Genomic DNA, 21,065 nt, shown 5'->3' on the forward strand with positions numbered 1-21,065 from the left:
ACACTCTTAATCATGTCAGTGTTACTGCTATGCTGAGAACAGAACACCACTCAAATAATATCTGGTCAGCAGCAGCCTGTGGTCAGAAAGTGAGTAATCATGAATAGGATAGTGGGGGGCTGATAACAGATTAACTGCAGTCTGTAATTGTGATCATTACAATGAGGGGGTGGGTCCCTCTACCTGTGAGAGCTAGATATGTGGATGAAAAAAGTTATTTAATGCCAGTGATACTATTACAAAATGGAAAGTCATCATGGGCAAAGGTGTTGTTTTCTTGCATTCTCGTGACCACTTTAATAAACAAAAGTGACTGAAAAAGAACTCAATGTTTGAGCGGACACTATGACAATGTGCACAAAAAGACACGAAAATACGCTTCTTTTAATGATACCATGTAAACACAGCATTAGCTTGTTTCTCCAGGTGAGAACTTAGATGAGCTGTGCTCACTCTTAAAAAAGATATTTTTAGTAAAGAAAACTACTCAAAGAACACTCAAAGAACCTTTTGCATGATTGAAGGCTTCTTTGCATGATGATAGGCTTATTGAGATTGATGGAGAATGTGCAGTAGATGGTTCTATATACAACCTTTTTGAAAGTGGTTCTATATAGCACCAAAAAGGTTAAAGGTACGATATCAAGCAACAACAGAAATACCCTTTCTGATGCTATACAGAACTCTTTTCGAATCGGTTCTGTATAGAACCCTCTACAGCACATTTTCCTTCAATCTGAAGAACCCTTTCACGATGCAAAGAACCCTTTCATCATGCAAAGGGTTTCTTGAGTGTTCATGGTTCTATATAGAACCACCGTCATTACTAAAGAACTCTTAAAGAACCATCTTTTGTAAGTGTGTACTTGACTACTTACCTATGGAGAATAGTGGTTGACTGTGGTAAAGAAAGCACCTTCTTGCTGTGAAAAAGCTATGAGAACATTGCAGTTTTCATTTGTTCACTCTATACACCTACAGCTAGCACTGTAAACATAAGGAGTCTGTAATGAACAGTAAAAAGTTAATTAACCTTTACCTGCAGTGATATTTCTGTCCATTGTTATAACTAATGTTAACCCGTTTAATGACAGGTAAACAATCATATGTAGTGTTTAATATTCAAAACAGTTTTTAATCATCTACATGGGGGTCATCATCCTATAGTGATATCTCTTTGCGTTAATGCTTGTGCCCTCAACCTATAAGCAGGCACTCCATATAATACAATTCTGGCTATGTCTCTGACATATAAGGTAGGTGGACCTCATAAAGTGTCCAGTGAGTAGAAGCTCTAGATGGGTGTTTCTAATAAGGAATGTATTCTTAAATATATGTATATATTTTTGTGATGTTATTTTGATTGCAAAATTATTGACTGTGAAGAAGTTTGTCATTTCCCTCTAAAATGGTTAATTTATTGTCCCGTTACACCAGTCTTGCAGGAACTGGCAGCTGGCTAGTTAGCTAGCAGTAGTTCTGGTGCATATTTATGTATGAGTAATGTAAAAAAAAGTCTGAAAAAAGAGTAAAATACCAAGGAAAACAAATGATGCTGCTGAAATGTATCCCAAGTTCATGGCCATACAGCTTAGGACTGAATGACGCCACATAAAGAAATACAGTACGTCATACTGTACATCAACAACAACACCAGCAATTACAATAATAATAATAACAATAATAATAGCTGTTAATTATTATAACAAAATAAAAGAGCATCGTTAATATGATAATTAGGAATATGGGATCTAAACATGTGACCTTCAGAATTTTATTGCATCACTATATACTCTTAAATGATGTTGTGGATGGTTCTTCAAGGATTCTTTAGTAAAGAAAATTGTGCTATTGTGAAACATGTACACTCAAGGACCCCTTTGCATGATTAAAGGGTTCCTTGCATCATTTAAGGTTCTTCATATTCAAGGTTCTATATGGGAACTTTTTTTAAATGGATCTATAAAGTACCCAAAAGGGAGCTACTATATATAGAACCATTTTCAAATGGGCTCCATATAAAACCATCTACAGCACATTCTCCATCAATCTGAAGAACGCATTTGTTTACATAATGAAAAAAAAACAACAACCTTTAATCATGCAAAGCATTTTTTAAATGTTCATGGCTCTTTATAGAACCATTTTTTTATGAAAGAACCCTTGAAGAACCATCTTTTTCAGAGTGTATTAATGACTATGAAACCTTTGCTGATCTAGTAAGGCATCTGCATGGTAAAGAATGAGCGAGTCTCAGATATGACAGATTTCACTGCTGGCCATCAGCTCATGCCAGCAGCGCCTGTAAATGGACTATAACTCTTCTACTATGACCCCTTTCAGTGGAGCCAAAGGCCTGTGCTTTTATAATTCAGGGGCAGCCCTTCGGGGTGACCCGCCGGTCCTTATGGTGCGGCATGCGGACTAAGGGCTGAATTAGCCTCTAGATGCCCCTGAATCTTCTTCACTATGTGGGCTCTCAGTGGCTCCTGGCCAAGCCTTTAGTGCATGATTCACCTCCGCCTGCGAAAGCAACAGGAAATCCTTCTGACACTCTTGAGGGGTCACCTATGCTTCCATGGAAGTATCTCAAGGTTGTGTTTGGGCTGATTTTCTTGATCCATGTTCTCCACAGATTGCACGTATGTGCAGTGGTGCTTGGAATCATGATATCTGAAGTAATACAAATAAATGCATCAAAAAATGGGCAATGCAATTAGAATGTGATTAGAAGAGCACTTAATCAAGTCCTTCCAAAGTAGACATCTGCGTTTCTGTATCACGTTTCTAAGTGGGGGACAAATTCAGCCACACAATGTGTGCCTCACTAGTCTGCAATTGATTTCCCTGTTATTTACTTTCTCTTGTAATCATGGAATATAATCATGAATTGCATCAGGGAACAATGGTGTCTTGAAAATCATGATTGCTACCAAAAATGTGATGAGAGGACTTAAGGTATTGTGGTTATCACAGCTGCTCTGGGAAGGAGAGGGGGGGACCTTCAATCATAAAAAGCAAATGACACCTGGAAAGTCATAAAAGAAAATCTTTACATACCCTAAAGAATTTTTCAGTGAAAGTTTTTTTTAACATGGACATTTCATTGATAAAAATGATTCAAAATGAACCATCAATTCGAGTTTTTTGGGGGGAACCAAACAAAAACTTTCTTAACATTTAGATGAGTGAGCATGAAGTGCTTGTTTTGCGTGAGTTTAAAGAACATCCACATTAAGGTTCTAGAAAGAACTCTCAAAAGAAAATAACTTTTCCTCTTAAAGAATATAACCTAACATAGAACCTTTACATCATGTAAATGTTCTTTGAACCTTTAAAAGGTTCTTCACATACATAAATCCCTTTTCCCCTGTAGGGGATTCTTTACATAACGTAAAGGTTATATAGTATTTCAATTTCAGAGTCTTCTTAGAGTCTTCTTTCATGGCATTCTGCAAAGAACCCTTTAAGAAATGCCAAAATGGGTTGTTTGGGTGATACCATAGAAGAACTTCTGGTTCCCTAAAGAACGATTTCTGAAAAGGAGATTTTTGAGTGTGAATAATAACATAATATAAAGCTTCTATATTAATTTCAAGGTTATTTATAGAATCTTTATATTATGTAGAGGTTCTTTAAAAGTTAATATGGCTATTTACACTTGTACATCCCATTTATAAAAATGCTTAAAAATGTTTTAGGGAACCAAAAGTGCTTAATTGTGCCTTTTTTGGTTCCTTCATTTTGAGAACTTTAGAACCATACACCCAAGCAAATAACCATTTAGGAACCTTTATTTTTAACAGTGTAGGCTTCTTGTTTGAGTCTAGTACAGGTGTTAAAGATGTGGTGGAGGTAATAAAGATGTACAGCATATGCTAATGCTGGGCCAATGAGTCATCCTGTTGTGGATGAAAGACTGCAGTGGTGAGGGTTTCCATACACAGCTCTTCAGTTGGTAGTTTAGCATTAATAGTAGCCGACTTTGTGTTTATAAAACTGTAAGGCATCCAAATAGCTACTCAATGAGATTTTTTGTGGGTGGAGTTAGAGCCATAGCAGCTTTCATGCTATTTTAAAATGGTAACTGACAATCCATCTGTTGTACACAAATTGGCATGTGCTGCTGTTTTTTTTTCCTTAGAAACGCAACACAGCTGTCAGTGTGAAAGCCAGAGCGTGGTGCTACCCTGCTAATGAGCCATTACTCTCCAATCGATCTAACATGGTTTAAAATAAAGCATGGGCTCGAGCGAAGATAGTTTTTTGTACTAGCATAAAGCTACACGGTGTTGGTTGCAGCCGTATCTATCAGGTTGTATCTGCTCCACAGCTTCTCCAGGGAGACCCAGAACCTAATACACACACACACACACACACACACACACACACAACACGCACAGCAACGAGAGGGGTGTACACTTTCCTTTTTTGCTTTAATTAAAGCATGCAGTAAGTGTGAAATTAACTCTCTCCTGCACTGGCCTGACAGCCCTGAGTGGGAGTGTGAATCAGTTTCCTTTGTCTCTCACGTAATTAGCACCAGCCATGATGAGAGCACCGCACCAGTCCACTTAAACGAGGAGCCACCAGCATGATGAAAAGAGGACAGGAGGAGAAAGAGAGAGAGAGAGAGAGAGAGAGAGAGAGAGAGAGAGGTGGAGAAGAAGAAAGATGAATAAGACAAGAGGGGCAGATAGAAGAGAGAGAGAGAGAGAGAGAGAGAGAGAGGTGGAGAAGAAGAAAGATGAATAAGACAAGAGGGGCAGATAGAAGAGAGAGAGAGAGAGAGAGAGAGAGAGCGATGGAGAAGAAGAAGAAAGATGAATAAGACAAGAGGGGAACATAAAGGAAAAAGAGAGAGAGAGAGAGAGAGAGAGAGAGAGAGAGAGAGAGGTGGAGAAGAAGAAAGATGAATAAGACAAGAGGGGCAGATAGAAGAGAGAGAGAGAGAGAGAGAGAGAGCGATGGAGAAGAAGAAGAAAGATGAATAAGACAAGAGGGGAACATAAAGGAAAAAGAGAGAGAGAGAGAGAGAGAGAGAGAGAGAGAGAGAGAGAGAGAGCGATGGAGAAGAAGAAGAAAGATGAATAAGACAAGAGGGGAACATAAAGGAAAAAGAGAGAGAGAGAGAGAGAGAGAGAGAGAAAGACTGAGGAGAGAGAAAGAGGAGATAGAGGAAGAAAGAAAAAGAAACAAGCAAGACAGGGAGAGGAAGAAATGAAGATACAAATAAAGAAAGGGAGACAGTGTACAGAGAAAAACAGAGAGAGGGAATGAGAGAGAGCGAGAGAGGGAGAGAAAGAGACAGAGAGGGGACGAGAGAGAGAGAGACAGAGAGAGAGAAGGGGGTGAGAGAGAGAGGGAGAGAAAGAGAAAGAAAGGAAGGGATACAGAAGAAAATTTATGAAAGACAGAAAAAGAGAAGAACATGAACATGGAGGAATAAACAAAGAACTAGAGAGGAAACAAGGGAGAGAGGAAGAGGAAATTCAATAAGACAATAAGAAGGAGGAAATTCAGGAGGAAAAAAGGGCAAAAATGGGAGAGATAAAGAGAAAGAGAGGAAAAGAAAAGGAGGAAGATGAAGATGAAGAAATGAGAGAGAAAGAGAAGAACATGGAGGAGGAAGGGATAGAGGAAAAGAGCTAGAAAAAAGAGACAGGAAAGAAAAATAAGACAGAAAAAGGGAAGATAAAAAGGAGGGAAAGACTGAGGAGAGAGATTGAAGAATGAAGAGAAAGGAATAGAGAGAGAGATGGGGGAAGAAAAAAACAAGTGATAGAGGAAAATGAATGAGAGGAAATAAAGGAAGAAAGAAAGAGTAACAGAGAAAGCCAGATAGGGAGAGGAAGAAACAGAGATAGAGAAAGAAGCAGACAGTGTAGAGAAAGAGAGAGTGAAAGAGTGTGAGAGAGAGAGAGAGAGAGAGAGAGAGAGAGAGAGAGGTTAGATGTTACCATCTCTGCGTCCTGAATCTCTTGATAATTTGCCATTCCGTCACCCTCTGCTGGAAAAGGGGAGTGAATGAGGGAGGAAAGCAGACAGGAAGAAAGAGGGAAAAATGAGTGCGAAGAGGCTGATAGATGGTACAATTCTGAGGCAGAGAAAGGCAGGGAGTCGTATGAGTTTAAGAACTGATGAAGACAAACTAGGCCTTTACACTCGTGTAATAAGTTGTGAGGATTTGCCCTGATCACCATGCTTTACACTCTAACACTACACTGTCTCCTGTCTTTGTTTACTGTTATAGCATCTACACAACATTACCCTGAGAAAAACACCTCATGAATGTTGTGAGATTTCACTTTATTTTTCTTCACATAGTCGGTCTAGTAGAGAAACTTCTCTACAGGCGTTATTTTTTACCCAGAAACCAATACATTTAGTCGGTGACAATATTTAAAAAGGACATTGCCATATAAAAATGGAATAAATTGAAAATACAACATGCAGCATTTCAATTTTAGTCTGTAATTTATTGAAAATATATTCCAATATGCTTCATTTTCAAATGAGTATAGCCTTATTTGGCAAGCATCACAGTGACCATGCTGGACATCAGTTTGGATATGCTTAATTAATATAATCAAATGAAATAATTTCTCTGTAACTCAATTGTCAATTGATTATGAAAGAGGATTCTTGAGAACCCACATAAATCTCACACATTTCTATTGAAATATATTCTGTCAATGGTATTGATTATATTGCATTATTTTAATTACTGATCATAGATATTGTAGATTGCAAAAAATGAGAGACGAATTGCATTTCATGGCACCTGTGAAAAGGTATCAGTGCTCTTGAGATTAGTACACATGTTAACATAGTATGTTGCTACATTACTGAGATGCATAAAATAAATATGTCCTATTTACTAACATGTTCTTTGCCGACACCCATATACATTATTCGTGCTGGTGACAGACTGAATCCATGGAGCAGGCTGAAAGTGAACCCTCATGAGATTCATATTTTTAACAGGCTAGCATTACAGCCTGTCCCCATTTGACACAAAAATATACACTTGAAAGGGAAAAAGCACCAATTAGAGGCATTTCAAGATTCTTCCACTTGTCACTAAGGAAGAATTTTTTTGATGTCAGGTAAAATCTTCTCTTGTAGATTATGTAAAAAGCCACATAATAAACAGTTGTGGGGTGAAAGCTTTTAAGTCAATGTTATTTCCCTCGTGGCTTGGTGATTATTACACTATTCAAGGAAGCATTTGCATATTGGACATGTCAGTAAGCATATTTTACTATTTCTCTGGTGCAATGTTCAGGGACATGGTTACGAATATAAGGCACTACATGGCTTTAACTTGATCTCAAAGTTTGAAGAATGAAAAATAAATACATTATCATTGAGGGCTCTTGAGTTGCGTTACCACCGATCATGATCACCCTATTTTCAGGATATCACAAATTCACTCCCTGACGATGCTACAGCATGGACCCTGTTGGACCCTCTTGGACACTCTGAATGCATCAAAATCGAAATTCCAGTGGGTCTTTGAAAATAAATAGTCTGTTAGGAAAAAATTAGACACTCAAACCTTCACAATCCAGTATATGACTACGGCAAATGTGCTGGAATGATCATAAACTGCAAGTGAGTATGGAACTTTGGTTCTTTCATTAGCTATTTTTTATGTTTTTTGGGTGAAGATGAGAAGTTATCCATGACACATAAAAAACATATAAATAATCAAAAGAAGCAAACTGAAATCACTTTTGCCTACAGTTCTATCCATGTTTATTAAAAAGTAAAAGCTCTAGTTGCTAATAGCAGTTACCAGAAATTCCCTAGCTTTCTTTAGACTATGCACCATCATGGTCTGGTTTGTCTAGGATTTACTCCTTCAAACACTAACGCCACGCTGAGTCACTGTTCACCAGCATGAGTGTGGTGTTGTTTATACTGGCTCCTACTTATTGATCTGCCCTCGTGGTAATAGCCGTCTGTCTCTCAATATCTTAATTGGTTAAGTGATCCCATTGATCCTTAAATTGTTCCCTAAGTTCATTTGCTGGCTGGCTACGAGCAGGGCAGTGTGATGACCATCATTCGGTTTACCCCAGCAGTACCACTAGCCCCAGACTGCTTTAATGGGGCTGTAATTGATATGGCCGCTGCCAAGGGGATGAGCTTGCATCGAGAATGGGGATTAGGCCCATGGTAATGGGGTCATTAGATAGTTACCAACATACAGCATCAGTCAGCACATGGGAACTGTTCATCAGATTTTTAGAGCTGATCTGCATATGTCTGAGTGCTGAACGGTTAGCATGATGACATTATCTGCATATCAATATAGATGTTGGACCTCTTAAATGAATCTGAAGCAGAGCAGCTATTCCTCGATGTACTGGGGCTAAATTTGTAAGGCTTTTTATCTCTTTATTCCTGCTAGAGAAGAGCAAAGAATCCGACCTAACTAGCCTGGAGAGCCGAGAGCTGGCGCGGAACGGTCAGCGGCCCTTCCTCACTGTTATCTCTCTGCCATATGTTTACCTCAGGGACATTCCACTCACTGTAATTGACTTTCCACCATGGAACCTGCACTCCAGGCACAAAGTTTAGTTCACTACTCGCCTCTGTCATTCAGATAAAACAATTAAAACACTTTTAAGAAGCCCCGCAGACACGGCACATGCTGCTGCACACCTCTCAGCTGCAATAAAGCACCCAGGCCTGACGAAACACAAACACTGCTCACTGGAGGCCTTGTAAGAATTGTAGCTTCTGTGTAAAAACGAAGAGAGAATAGATAGATTGGTGATGACCACTGTTCTGAGCACATCCACTTATCTTTTCTCTGGCTCACAACATGAGTCAAATGCTATCATCTAAAACCTTGAGGATACTGAGAAGGATTGAACCATTGACCTCCATTACAGCAGTACTAGAGATTAACAAACTGCAATACACAGCCCTGTCACATGTATCAATTCCATCGAAGGCTCCAGTGGCCGGAGGATGAACAGAGAGAGATGGTAGCCTCTGAAATTACACAGGGATGCAAGCAACACTGTCACTAACACAATATCCATGTTTTACCCAAAAATGTGTTCTTTCATAGCGACTGCTGCAAGTTGGTCATCTGCTGTGAGGTTAAACATTGCCGAATGATTACACTTCAGACTGATTAAATGACGCTGAGTTTACAGTTTAAAATGTTACACTAGCAAGTTAGAACTGAGAAGTTTCCAACTTCCAAGAGGGAAACATGTTTGAATATCCCTTCAGCTGGTAGTTCCCACATTCAGTTTATCAAGAGCTCCAACTTCTCCAAGCTCCAATTCCATGACATCACTTAACATGATATTGTGCATAAAATAAGGTGTAAAAGCTTTTTAAAGCAGACTTTGAGTTTACATTTATGTGTGATATGCACATCTTAAGAAAACAATAATACCAAAATAATACCCCCCCCCGTGACCCTGACGGAGAAGCGGCTTAGAAAATGGATGGATGGAATATGCCATGGTGTCCAAGTTTAAAATACATAAAGCACTAACCACTTTTTAATTCCAATGTAAAACCCTTCTAAAAGCCTTTTGCACTCAGCAGCTACACTAGCATTACTTTATAGTGAGCCTCCATTTTGCCCAACAGCTGTGGGTGCATGAATGCTTTACAATGGGAAGTAGGAAGCTCCAGTCATCATGAACGCAGCACAGGGTATGTGGAGACGACAAAAAATTTGCCACCATGCTAACATTTATCAGTTTCTGCCACCATTCTGTAAAACCGAGCAATGGGTGGTACAAAACACATGGAGCATGTCACACCTATGATGACCATTCAAATCATTAATCCTTTTGTGATAAGAGTGCCATGAGAAAGTGATTCAACACAGCACATTTCTATATGAACAGTAAGTTCAAACTAGGTCAGTCTGGCTGCTCTACCCTACCCTCAGTCCGTGTAAATGTCCAGCAGCCAGCAGCTCGCTTTGATGCAGAGTTAAAGATGCTGCATTAGTGTGGGATCTCACTGCCGTGTCAATGCGAGATGGAAGGGGGTCGATACTGAGGTGGACCATTAGGGCCAGGAACATCCCACCCAAGCCCAATTACAGCAAAACAATTGCCAACATCAACAGTCCATTATGCCTCTCTCTCCTGCAGAGAGCCCGCACTGATCTGCCCATTAGAGGCACGGCCCATTAGCTGCCAAGACGGCCATGTATGCACAGAGCATGGGTGCAAATGCAGCCTGAGAAGTCTATGAGGTAGGAGTGTGTACAGAGAGTATACTGAGTCTGTTCACCTATTAGAATCTTCATTGAATTGTGTGAAAAGCTGATGATGATGATGATGATCATCATCATCATCATCATCATAATGATGACACCATTTTCTGAACTTCTCTCCACTTTACAAAAAAAATATATATATATTACTAAGAACACTTCATCTTGTGGTGAGGTTATATATCTACTCCAAACCCATCAGAAAAAAGGAAAAATGTAGAGAAATGAAGGCAACAAAAGGACTCCAGTGTTATACAGAGCCAATTAAAAGCTCTTTTATTTCCTGGATTATATCTATTACATGACTGTAGATAGACTGCCTCTTTAAAACAAGTTTATGAGAGGCCTTCATATCCAAACTCACTTTGTAATATGCTTTGCCCAATAAATGTCTGTGTGCAGTCTTAAAAGTATTATTAAAAACCGAGTGCTCTGTTCTTATACTGATACGTTTCCAGCTTGGTTACTGAGATGGGAAACTCATTTGTTGAAGGAAATAATCAACATGTTCAGTGTAGACTGCCTTGAGAAGCCTTAGCAGCCTTGAGAAACCAGCAGTTAAAATGTCTTCTAAACTGAATACTTTACCTACCAGTAAAATTAGGGTTTAATGTTATTTGTTATGTTATGCAGCATTAAATAGCACTACCTCCTTCTGCCCTACATCCTTCAGCCTCAGTTCAGGCTTGTTTGACTGAATTCACTTTGACTGAATTCACCAATTTATATATTTCATTCATCAATGTTCTCTCACTGCTAGCCTAACCATGAAGCTATAAGCTAATAAATGCAATTATGCTAACATTAGTGTAATTCTTACCTTGATCATCAAACAAAATCATACAGAAAACCACAGTTCTACATTTATTCAGCAGAAAATAAATTTCAGAGACAACTTTTTTACTCTTTCAGTCAGATAAAAGAAGTTAAACTGATGTATCTAGTCAGCCAGCTGGCTACCTTGCTAACTGTAGTTTTTCTCTTGTTGTCCATTTTTTCTTACAAGGCATTTCTCTAACATAAGTAATCCATTTTCTCCTTTGTAATGATGTACAAAGGAGAAATGCTTTGTAACTCCAAAGCATTCAAGCATTTGAAAATTACATATCTTCAAGATAGTCTTTAAACCATAAATTCATACTCCAAATCTACTGCTGCACCACTGCATGATGTGACCGAGCATGTTTACAGTAGATGTAGTTTCATTTTCATGTTGCATGCAAAACTGTTCAGAACAGAGTAATATATTTTCATGTGCTGGTAATGGAAGCTCTCAAATTTCATAAACCTGTATTTGGGAACAGATACATAACACAAAGCAATACAGTAGTCTAAATGTCAAGTGCTTGACTAATAATTCCATTAAGCTGTCTCAGAACAGCCCCTGGTTGGCTGAAAATAAACACATTTTAAGCACTCAAACTAAAAAAATCCCACAATTACTTTTTATTCTTTAGACTCACCACAAGTACAACTTTGGTCTGTATGACAGGTCACATATGTGGTTTTTCATATTAGGGATTAATTTTGCATTAATTTTGCATTTTGCATCTTCCATTAAAATTCACATCAACCCCATTCAGTTAGCTTAACGCTAAGCTCATTTTCTCCGCAGAACCCTTTATAAAAATCTAGTCCACTAAATCCATCATGAAGGGCTGCCAAAATGCTGAATATGGCTTGTGTGTGCACAGCAAATCTGCCTATATGCAGATGCAGTGAAAGGGATAAAGAGCAGCTGAGTTTCTGGGGAGCAGGCTATTGTTTAGGATGCACTGGAGTAGAAAGTGGCCTTGTGGTGGATTTCTGCTTTAGGACATGACTATCAAGAGAATCGATATCGAGAGAGGGCACCGTCAGGCGACTCGGAAGGGGAAAGCAGTGTGCCACTAGCACTGTATATAGTGGAGATGCTGTGCTGCTGACTTCGACAGAAGACGTCATTGGACAGTGGAAGGAATACTTTGAGGACCTTCTCAATCCCACCGACACATTCTCTAGATGTTGTGGGGCTGTCTTGGCTGACACGCCTTTTCAATATTGCATGGACATCGGGGGCAGTGCCACTGGATTGGAAGACTGGGGTGGTGGTGCCTTTTTTTTAAAAAGGGGACCGGAGGGTGTGTTCCAACTACAGGGGAATCACACTCCTCAGCCTCCCTGGTAAGGTCTATGCAGAGGTACTGGAGAAGAGAGTCCGGGTTATAGTCGAACCTCGGATTCAGGAGGAGCAGTGCGGGTTCCGCCCTGGTCGTGGAACACTGGACCAACTCTTCACCCTCTCCAGGATTCTGGAGGGCTCATGGGAGTTTGCCCAACCAGTCCACATGTGCTTTGTGGATCTGGAGAAGGCATTCAACTGTGTTCCCCGGTGTATTCTGTGGGAGGTGCTTCGGGAGTACAGGGTACATGGCTCTTTGCTACGAGCCATTCAGGCCCTGTACAAACGAAGCAGGAGCTTGGTTCGCATGGCCGGCAGTAAGTCAGACTCTTTCCCAGTGAGAGTTGGACTCCGTCATTGCTGCCCTTTGTCATCGATTCTATTCATAATTTTTATGGATAGAATTTCTAGGTGCAGTCAGGGGATAGAGGGTGTCCGGTTTGGTGACCTCAAGGTCACATTGTTGCTGTTTGCAGATGATGTGGTCCTATTGGGGACATCAGGCCGTGAACTTCAGCTTTCGCTGGATCGGTTTGCAGCCGAGTGTGAAGCGGCCCAGGATGAGAATCAGTACCTCTAAATCCGAGACCATGGTTCTCAGGCGGAAAAGGGTGGAGAGTCCTCTCTGGGTCTGGGATAAGCTCTTGCCTCAAGTGGAGGAGTTTAAGTATCTCGGGGTCTTGTTCACTGTCTGGACTCTCCCTTAGAGATAGGGTGAGAAGTTCGGTCATCCGGGATGGACTTGGAGTAGAGCCACTGCTTCTTCACGTCGAGAGGAGCCAGTTGAGGTGGTTCAGGCATCTGGTTAGGATGCCTCCTGGACGCCTCCCTCATGAGGTGTCACAGGCAAGTCCACCAGGGAGGAGACCCTGGGGAAGACCCAGGACACACAGGCGTGACTATATTGCCCAGCTGGCCTGGGAGCACCTCGGAATCCCCCCCGGAGAGCTAGTGGAAGTGGCTGGGGAAAGGGAGGTCTGGGCCTCATTGCTTAAGATGCTGCCCCCATGACCCGAACCCTGGAGAAGCGGAAGATGATGGATGGATGGATGGATGGATGGATGGATGGATGGATGGATGGATGGATGGATGGATGGACATGGCTATAGTTTGCTTGGCCTACAGTCACATGATGTTGTGGTCAGGGCTTTGTTCAAATCAGAATCTGTGAATTTCTTACAATTTAATTTGAGGTCACGTGAATCTCAATTGAGAATCAGACTAATGGAATTTGAATTGAGGAATCTTAAGATTAATCCAGACATTTCATTTGGTTTAAAAATAAATAGATCATGATAGCAAGCGCATTCAGTGTGATCTACATACAGTATAATATGCAGGCAGTTGTATCCCAAAGTTTGGGTACCCCCAGTCAAATATTATTTTGCTCAATCAAGATCAAAATATGAAAAGCTATAAATATTTTAAAATCAAATATTACAATACATAAAAACTGTATAAAAGCAAGGAGAGTTTTGTGGAAAAGTTTACTACAATAATGCAGCATTTTGGTGTAATTCCAAGTGTTCAAACTAATTTTCTCGAATAAGTCCATAAAAGTAGATTATAATCTCATAATTAGATAGATTTGACTGCTCATCCAATCCCTTTTCATCAAACCCAAAAAGACATATTTCTCCTCTGTCATATAATCAATGTCCATCTGGCTAGTGTCGGAAAGGGCCACTTGTAAGGCTGTGTGTAGAATTGGTGTGGGCTTATGAAATGTTCAGTGAGCCTGCTCATTTGTCATGAGTAGAGAGATGGCTCACCTATGCTGCAGCAGCTGCCTCTTTGCTGCCATATGTGCCACTGTTCTGCACTACATCTGTTGGCTGTTTGGCTTTTGCTGTGCTCATCTGTGACAGTTTGGGCCTATTTAGAAGCATTATGAGTTAGATATGCACTGCCTCACTCAATAAAACAAAGAGTTATCAGGGTCAAGATAAAAGAGTTCCTTTCACAAGATATCATGGCTACAGGTCTTTACTACAAGCTAAAAGAATGCAAGATGCAAATTTTGCAAAGCAAATATATAATTAGTAACAGTTTTCTAAAGATCTGCCACTTAAAATAAGTGCCAAAATGTAATAAAACATAGATACTAGTGTCCTTTAGAAAGATTTGACACTGAGGCAGTTTTGAGAGGATGTGTGACATTTAAAACAAAAACAAAAGGGCAAAAAAAACATTTAAAAAGCTGATTTCAGAGTCTTTTGTGAAGAATCTGTGCAATTTTGGGCACAATTAGTGCCACTTCTGAGAAAATGATTGGGACTTAAAATGAAACAATTGCCCACTATGCAATGACAAGCTGATTTAATGGTCTTTTATGAAGATTTGGGCCAATTTAGGCAAATGTAATCGCAAACAAAATAATTACAATGTCCTAACAAACTGAATTCAGTGTTCTTTAAGAACATTCAGAATAATTTAGGCACAATTATAATCAATTTGAAGAACATCTGAGACATTTACAGCAAAATAATTGCATGTAAGTGTAATAATTAATTAAATTCAGTCTCCTTTCTGAAGATTCAACACAATTTAGACACAATTAGTGGAAATTGAGAAAATATGAGACATTAAAAAAAGAAGAAAAAAAACTGCCAAAAATGTAATAGCAAATTACATTCAGATTAGAATCTACACAATTAGTGACAATTTAAGGAAAAGATTTGACATTTAAAACAAAACAAGTGCCAAAAAAGTTATGCAGAGAAACTCGTTTAGGTGTCTCGCATGAAAATTTGGTCTACAGGAAGGTGGCACTTGCTCAGTCTTCAAAGGATAGCGCTTCTGCTCCATTCTCTAGAAATGCCGTAGCTATCACATGACTGGCGTCCCTTTCAGATAAAAAAAGCAGGAATTTCTGTGTCTCGCATGTTCACTTTTATTTCCTCCAAAAATGATACTTTGATGTTAAATCTGGCTTTTATCTGCTGTTCAAAGCCTCAGCAAACACCTCTGGCAACCTTAGCAGAACCCTAAGGAAACATTTCCTGCCTGTCTCAGCCATTGATTCCCTGAGTGCTTCACTGTCATTAAGTCTCATTAAGTCTGATCATTTTATTGAAGGCAGTGATGTTGTGCGAAGGAGGCCTTGCATTATTCATTTCCACTCCTTCTCCCCGTACATCCAGCACAGCACTCAGACAAAGACATCAGCAGCTATGTAGGTCACTTCCTCCTTCTCACAGGAAAGAGGAACTCGACAGAGGAGCGGGAGAAAAAGAGGGGCGGGATGAGTTCTTATTATAGCACATGCACACATGCTCGCATAAACCACAGCAGATAAGCCATCCTCAGCCTGTGAAGTGGGCTGACTCACACATGAACGTCAGGCTGTGTGTGGCTTAAACCGAGGTACTATTAATTCTTACAGAGGAAAAGAAGAGGAACAAGGAAAAGAGGGAACTTTTCATAGTGCAGAAAGGAGGCAGTGTTGTTGGAGGGAGAGATGCTCTATCCTCTGCTTTCTTGTGTAACTACTTAGATTTTGACAGAATTGGAATACTTCATATATGGCTTTGAATGCTTCACGTTATAACAGCCATATCAATATCCATCATCTGTATAACATGATAAAGTACAATCTTGTGCAAAAGTTCGGGCAGATGCTTCATTTTATGTTTTATTTTCTCCAATATGTCTCCAGCACCCCCCCGCGACCCTGACGGAGAAGCGGCTTAGAAAATGGATGGATGGATGGATGTTAAATTCAGCACATGAATAGAAATATTTAGCTCTCTGTAGAGGATGTGTTCATTCATTTGTCATTATGAAAGTCATTATGAAATTAAGCAATAGAACATGAGATGGAGCACTTTATCACAAGTGACATCTCGGCTGTGCTGTAGATCATCATTGCTGTGATGACCTCAAGTGTTCTGTCACTTTTAAACAACATTTCCACAAAGCATAGGAAAAAGTTAAACTAAGAAGCCATGAACATTAAATCAAATGTGCTTTGATACTGATGATTTCTTTTGCTAAAAAGATAGTGGTGTAGAACCACATTCGCAATATCAGGTTCAGCTCTGCTTTTCAGATACCAGAGTATCTTTATGTTCCAGTCAGTTTGTGATGCATTTCACAGAACATCTCATATTCTGTCATAAAGTTTTGGCCTAAAATGTATTTATAGTATGAACTATTACTCCAGGATTACTTCTGTGTTTCCTCTTAAAACCACATTCTCAACTGAGATCAATGCCCACAAGCTAATGTGCTTTTATTGTTACTCACCTTTAGCTACAGCTGTTCAACGCTGCTAACACCAGCAGCAGCTTCTGTTTAGAGTTTTCTTACCTCTTTTGGAAAATTGCAGAGTATGCAGAGGACATTGAGGAGGTCTGTTTTCAAAATGTCATAGAACCAAATCAACTTGAACCAGAACACACAAATGAGTTGCAGCAGCTTGAAGAGAGAGAGCCAAAAGCGAGAGAGAGAGAGAGACTGAACCTTCTGCCGCTGAAGAAGAGAAACCCAACACAAATAGAAATTGGTACTACTTGCTACTCTGCTTACCAATTTATGGGGTGGGATAGTGAGGTAGATTTTATTGTATGGCCTACTTTAGACAGTCTGTAAGCTAACAGATAACAGTGCAATATGAATGGTGGCCAAAGACGACCAATTTATTTCACTCAAAAAGTTTCTTACCCTGATTTCAGTTTCTCTGGTGTAAAATACAACAGAGGGGACAGCGGTTTTACCCCTTAAGTTTGTAGAGTTGTTAGACAGAGTGTTAGACACACTCTGCACTGTATTTTCTCCATTTATTTGTGGATCCTGGTACAGTGCAGTTCACCACCCCCCTGAACAGTTAACCAGCAAAGTGTAACTGTGATCTATCGCAGCTCCTCTGGTGAACTCTCTCATACGCTATGAGTTTTAATGACATTGCGATGCAATGCTTCCTATTCAAACAGCACAAAATGTGTGCAGGGCAGAGATGTACATACAGGGTATTATAAGAAAAACATAGTACCCAAAGAAAACTAATTTTTCTAATTTAGCACTATTTTACCATTGTAAGCGTGGCATATTAAATATTAGGCACACTTTTTTGTGTGTCTAAAGGTTTTATATGTCACACTTATAATGGTAAAAGTTTACAAGTTTACTGGCCATTTTAGGTGGCAGATAAAATAGTGATGTTTGTAGTGTAGACATAATGATGTGTGGTTTCTGGTAATACAGTGGTGAACAACTGTGACTTGGTAAACTTAACAACAACACTATTTTGAGTGGTCCGTTTTGGAAGAAACAAAAAATCAACAGACCCATAGTAACACGTCAAAAACATATGAGGGTTAGGATTAGGCTTTGGATTGAGGTTAAGGTTAGAGTTAGGGTTAGGGTTAGGATTAGGTTTTGGTTTGAGGTTAAGGTTAGAGTTAGAGTTAGGGTTAGGATTAGGTTTTGGTTTGAGGTTAAGGTTAGAGTTAGGGTTAGGGAAAGGGTTAGGATTAGGTTTTGGGTAAGGTTAAGTTGTGCGTAATGGAAGCAACATTAACAACACATCTACTTCATGTAAGTAATGTCTCAACAGTACATCAAGTTATTTACTTCAGTGCATTCAAATGCTTCAATTCTGCGACTTCAAAGATATGTTGTTGATGCGTTACTGTTAATCTGTTAAGAGTTTATTAATCATCCACTATAGACCACTCCAAATAAAGTGTTACCAATTTCTCTGTAAAGGTGCACACCAAACTACTTATCTTGTTGACATCCAAACTATTGGATGATTAAGCAATTTTACAAAATCAGTGGAGTTCCCCTTAAAAGCAAACAAATTTGCCATTGCAGTAACAATTTTTCACTTGATAAAATCCCTTGTGTCTTAGATCTCATACTAAGAAATATTAGACATTTAAGATCTTTTCAAAAGCCATGAATCATTTCTAACAGTATGTACAAAAGGAGCAGGGGTCAGGGTCATTCCTATGGGAAAGTCTTAATTTATTTTCAACTTAAGTCATCCAGACTGCTGAGAAATCTTGTTTGTGAATTCCTCCTGGTCTTCAGTCTTGTTTACATCCAACCTGCCTTTTCTGAGTTGATCTTCAGTTCACTGCACCGTGTCACCCCTCACGATGTAATGCCCTCACAGGCTGTCCTGCCTTTCACCCACATCTCCATGGGCCTGGATGACGTGTGTTGAAGCGTGGCAGGGGAAAGTGGGTCAGGGACCCTGAAAGCTCTATGTTCTTCAACACGCTACAATCCAGAGCAGATATGAAGCACAGTAGTGTTATGTGACAGTACTGACAAAGTAGCAAGTTCTTTTTTGTTCTTATTCTGATCCACATTGTCAACGACCTCAAGCAGAGAAGGTCATTTATTATCCATATAGAGATGAAGAATACACATATGCATTATTCCAGCGAAACAAGTTTCACAGACATTACACCAAACGTCCATCTACAGAGTACCAAAGGAATTGACCATTGCTGCGTTTGTCATAAACACACCTATTCACATCCTATAGGGGTGCCACAATAGTCTTCAGGGTGAAGTTTTCTGATTTAAAGACTAAACCCTATTCAGTTGATGCATCTTGAAGGTCGGAGGAACTACAAGAGCTTTGGGGCAGATTCATGAGGGCCCACTGGCTGACTAATGCAGAAGGAAGGTAATGTTACTACAAGGAAGCCAAATAACACACCTGTGTTGATTAGCTTCTAATCACTAACACACTTCTTTATCGCTTTAGGAGGTTTCCCATGTGTTGCTACACAAATTTGCACAGTGCATGCTGGGTGTTGTAGTGAGAGAACACAGATAGTTGCAATGCAAGAAGTATACAAAGTCATGACTTCTGTCAAACTGATGGTTTGGTGGAAGGATGCAATGCTGCACTACAGAGTATTAGATAACATGACAAATAATTAAATAATTAATTACATGCAAGTTTTGCGCCAGAATGCTTCTTTAAATTAGTAATTAGTAAACAAAGTTCTGAGTGGTTTGATGTAAAATGGTGCATTGCAGAGAAATTTATTGACTCAGACTTTTTTTTTTACAGTGGTGGTGATAGGAACTAGAGGTCAAGATGTCTATAACACAATTATGGGCATTACTTTACTTACTATTCAAAATGACCAGTGCACCTGCATATGCCTTTTGAGTTTCACATGCTGATAATGGTAAAAAAGAGCTGTAAATTGGGAGAAATCTATGCATTTTAGGCCAAAAGCTTTTTGTAAAACTATTGCAACACACTGTTTCAGGCTTCAGGTAGTGTATTCATACGACCATAGATTTTTTTAGCAGCATTAACCACATTGCACTGGACTTCTGGTTCCCCACCACTGTGCACAGTTCTGACTCTCTAGATTCACTAGAAAAGAGCCTTTCACACAAAACCACTCAGAACGATTTTGCTTATCCATCCATCCAGCCATCCATTTTCCAAGCCGCTTCTCCGTCAGGGTCGTGGGGGGGTGCTGAAGCCTCACCCAGCAGTCACACAGAAAAAAAAATTATGGAATTAAATTGGTACAAATATATTTTTAAAAATGATTATCTTCTAAAAAAATGTTGCCCAGTATATGCTGTTTTCGCGTTGCTCGAGGAGCATCTTCAACGCTCTCAAAATGGATGCAGGAAATAAAAGTAATTAATTATAGACCTCCAGATCCAATTACTTGTTCAACGTGCCAGCAAAAAGCCCATACCTTACAGCAAATTCACATGTGGTACAATGAGCTTCACATGGGACAAAGGTGTGAATGATGCATATCTACGGTGTATGTTAATTGTTGTCAAATCCCATTAAAACCACAAGAAAATAACCTTTAAGATGTCTTTGTTAGTGACCTAACAAAAATAATGTCAACAACGCTTCTTGCATATCTGGACCTTCATAAAGACATTCCTTTTAAAATGCATTAATGCCGCACTGTTTAGTAAGTGCACTCTCCACCACATAAAAAAAAAGAAAAGAAGAATGTGAGCGAGCCTAGGAAAATATGCCGAACAGAGCAAGTCCACAATTCTCTGAAACACTTGATATTCCATCTATTTTGCTGGAGCAAAAGCACTTTATCTTGGGAGGAACGATGCTGAATAAGCTGCTTATATTACAGGCCTTCCCCCATCTGCGGGCTGTTTGTCACTAAGCAGCTATCCCTGCTAAGCAAAGGAACATCAAAGACTGACAACAATATTTGAATGCAAGTGTTTAGAACACTATTCCCTAACTCACTGTAATAAAACCTTAAGCCTTATGCCTGGAATGCATGGTCCAGTCACAAGAACAATGCCCCATGGCTGCACAATGGCACAATAGGGTTATGAAGCCTTGTCTACAGTTGTGAGACTAATAAGTGCTTGATTATGCTTTTGGCTGTGGCTCATTTGCTTATGGGTTAACAAAAAGCTCCATCAAATGCTGTTGGTTTAAAATAGAAAGAGAAAAGACCAACAGATTTCTACTTTGTTTAAGGAAACTAGGAGTGTGGGTTGCACTGGTATGAGAGGATCAGACAGAGCTAAGGTTTTTAAACACCTCAGTGTCACTGCTGGACTGAGAATACTCCACCAACCAAAAATATCCAGCCAACAGCATCCTGTGAGTAATGATTAATGCTGACCAATACAAACTTTGCAGCAGCAGGTGAGCTACTG

The sequence above is a fragment of the Pygocentrus nattereri genome, chromosome 10 (assembly GCF_015220715.1).
Source record: "Pygocentrus nattereri isolate fPygNat1 chromosome 10, fPygNat1.pri, whole genome shotgun sequence".
NCBI classification, from domain to species: Eukaryota; Metazoa; Chordata; class Actinopteri; order Characiformes; family Serrasalmidae; genus Pygocentrus; species Pygocentrus nattereri.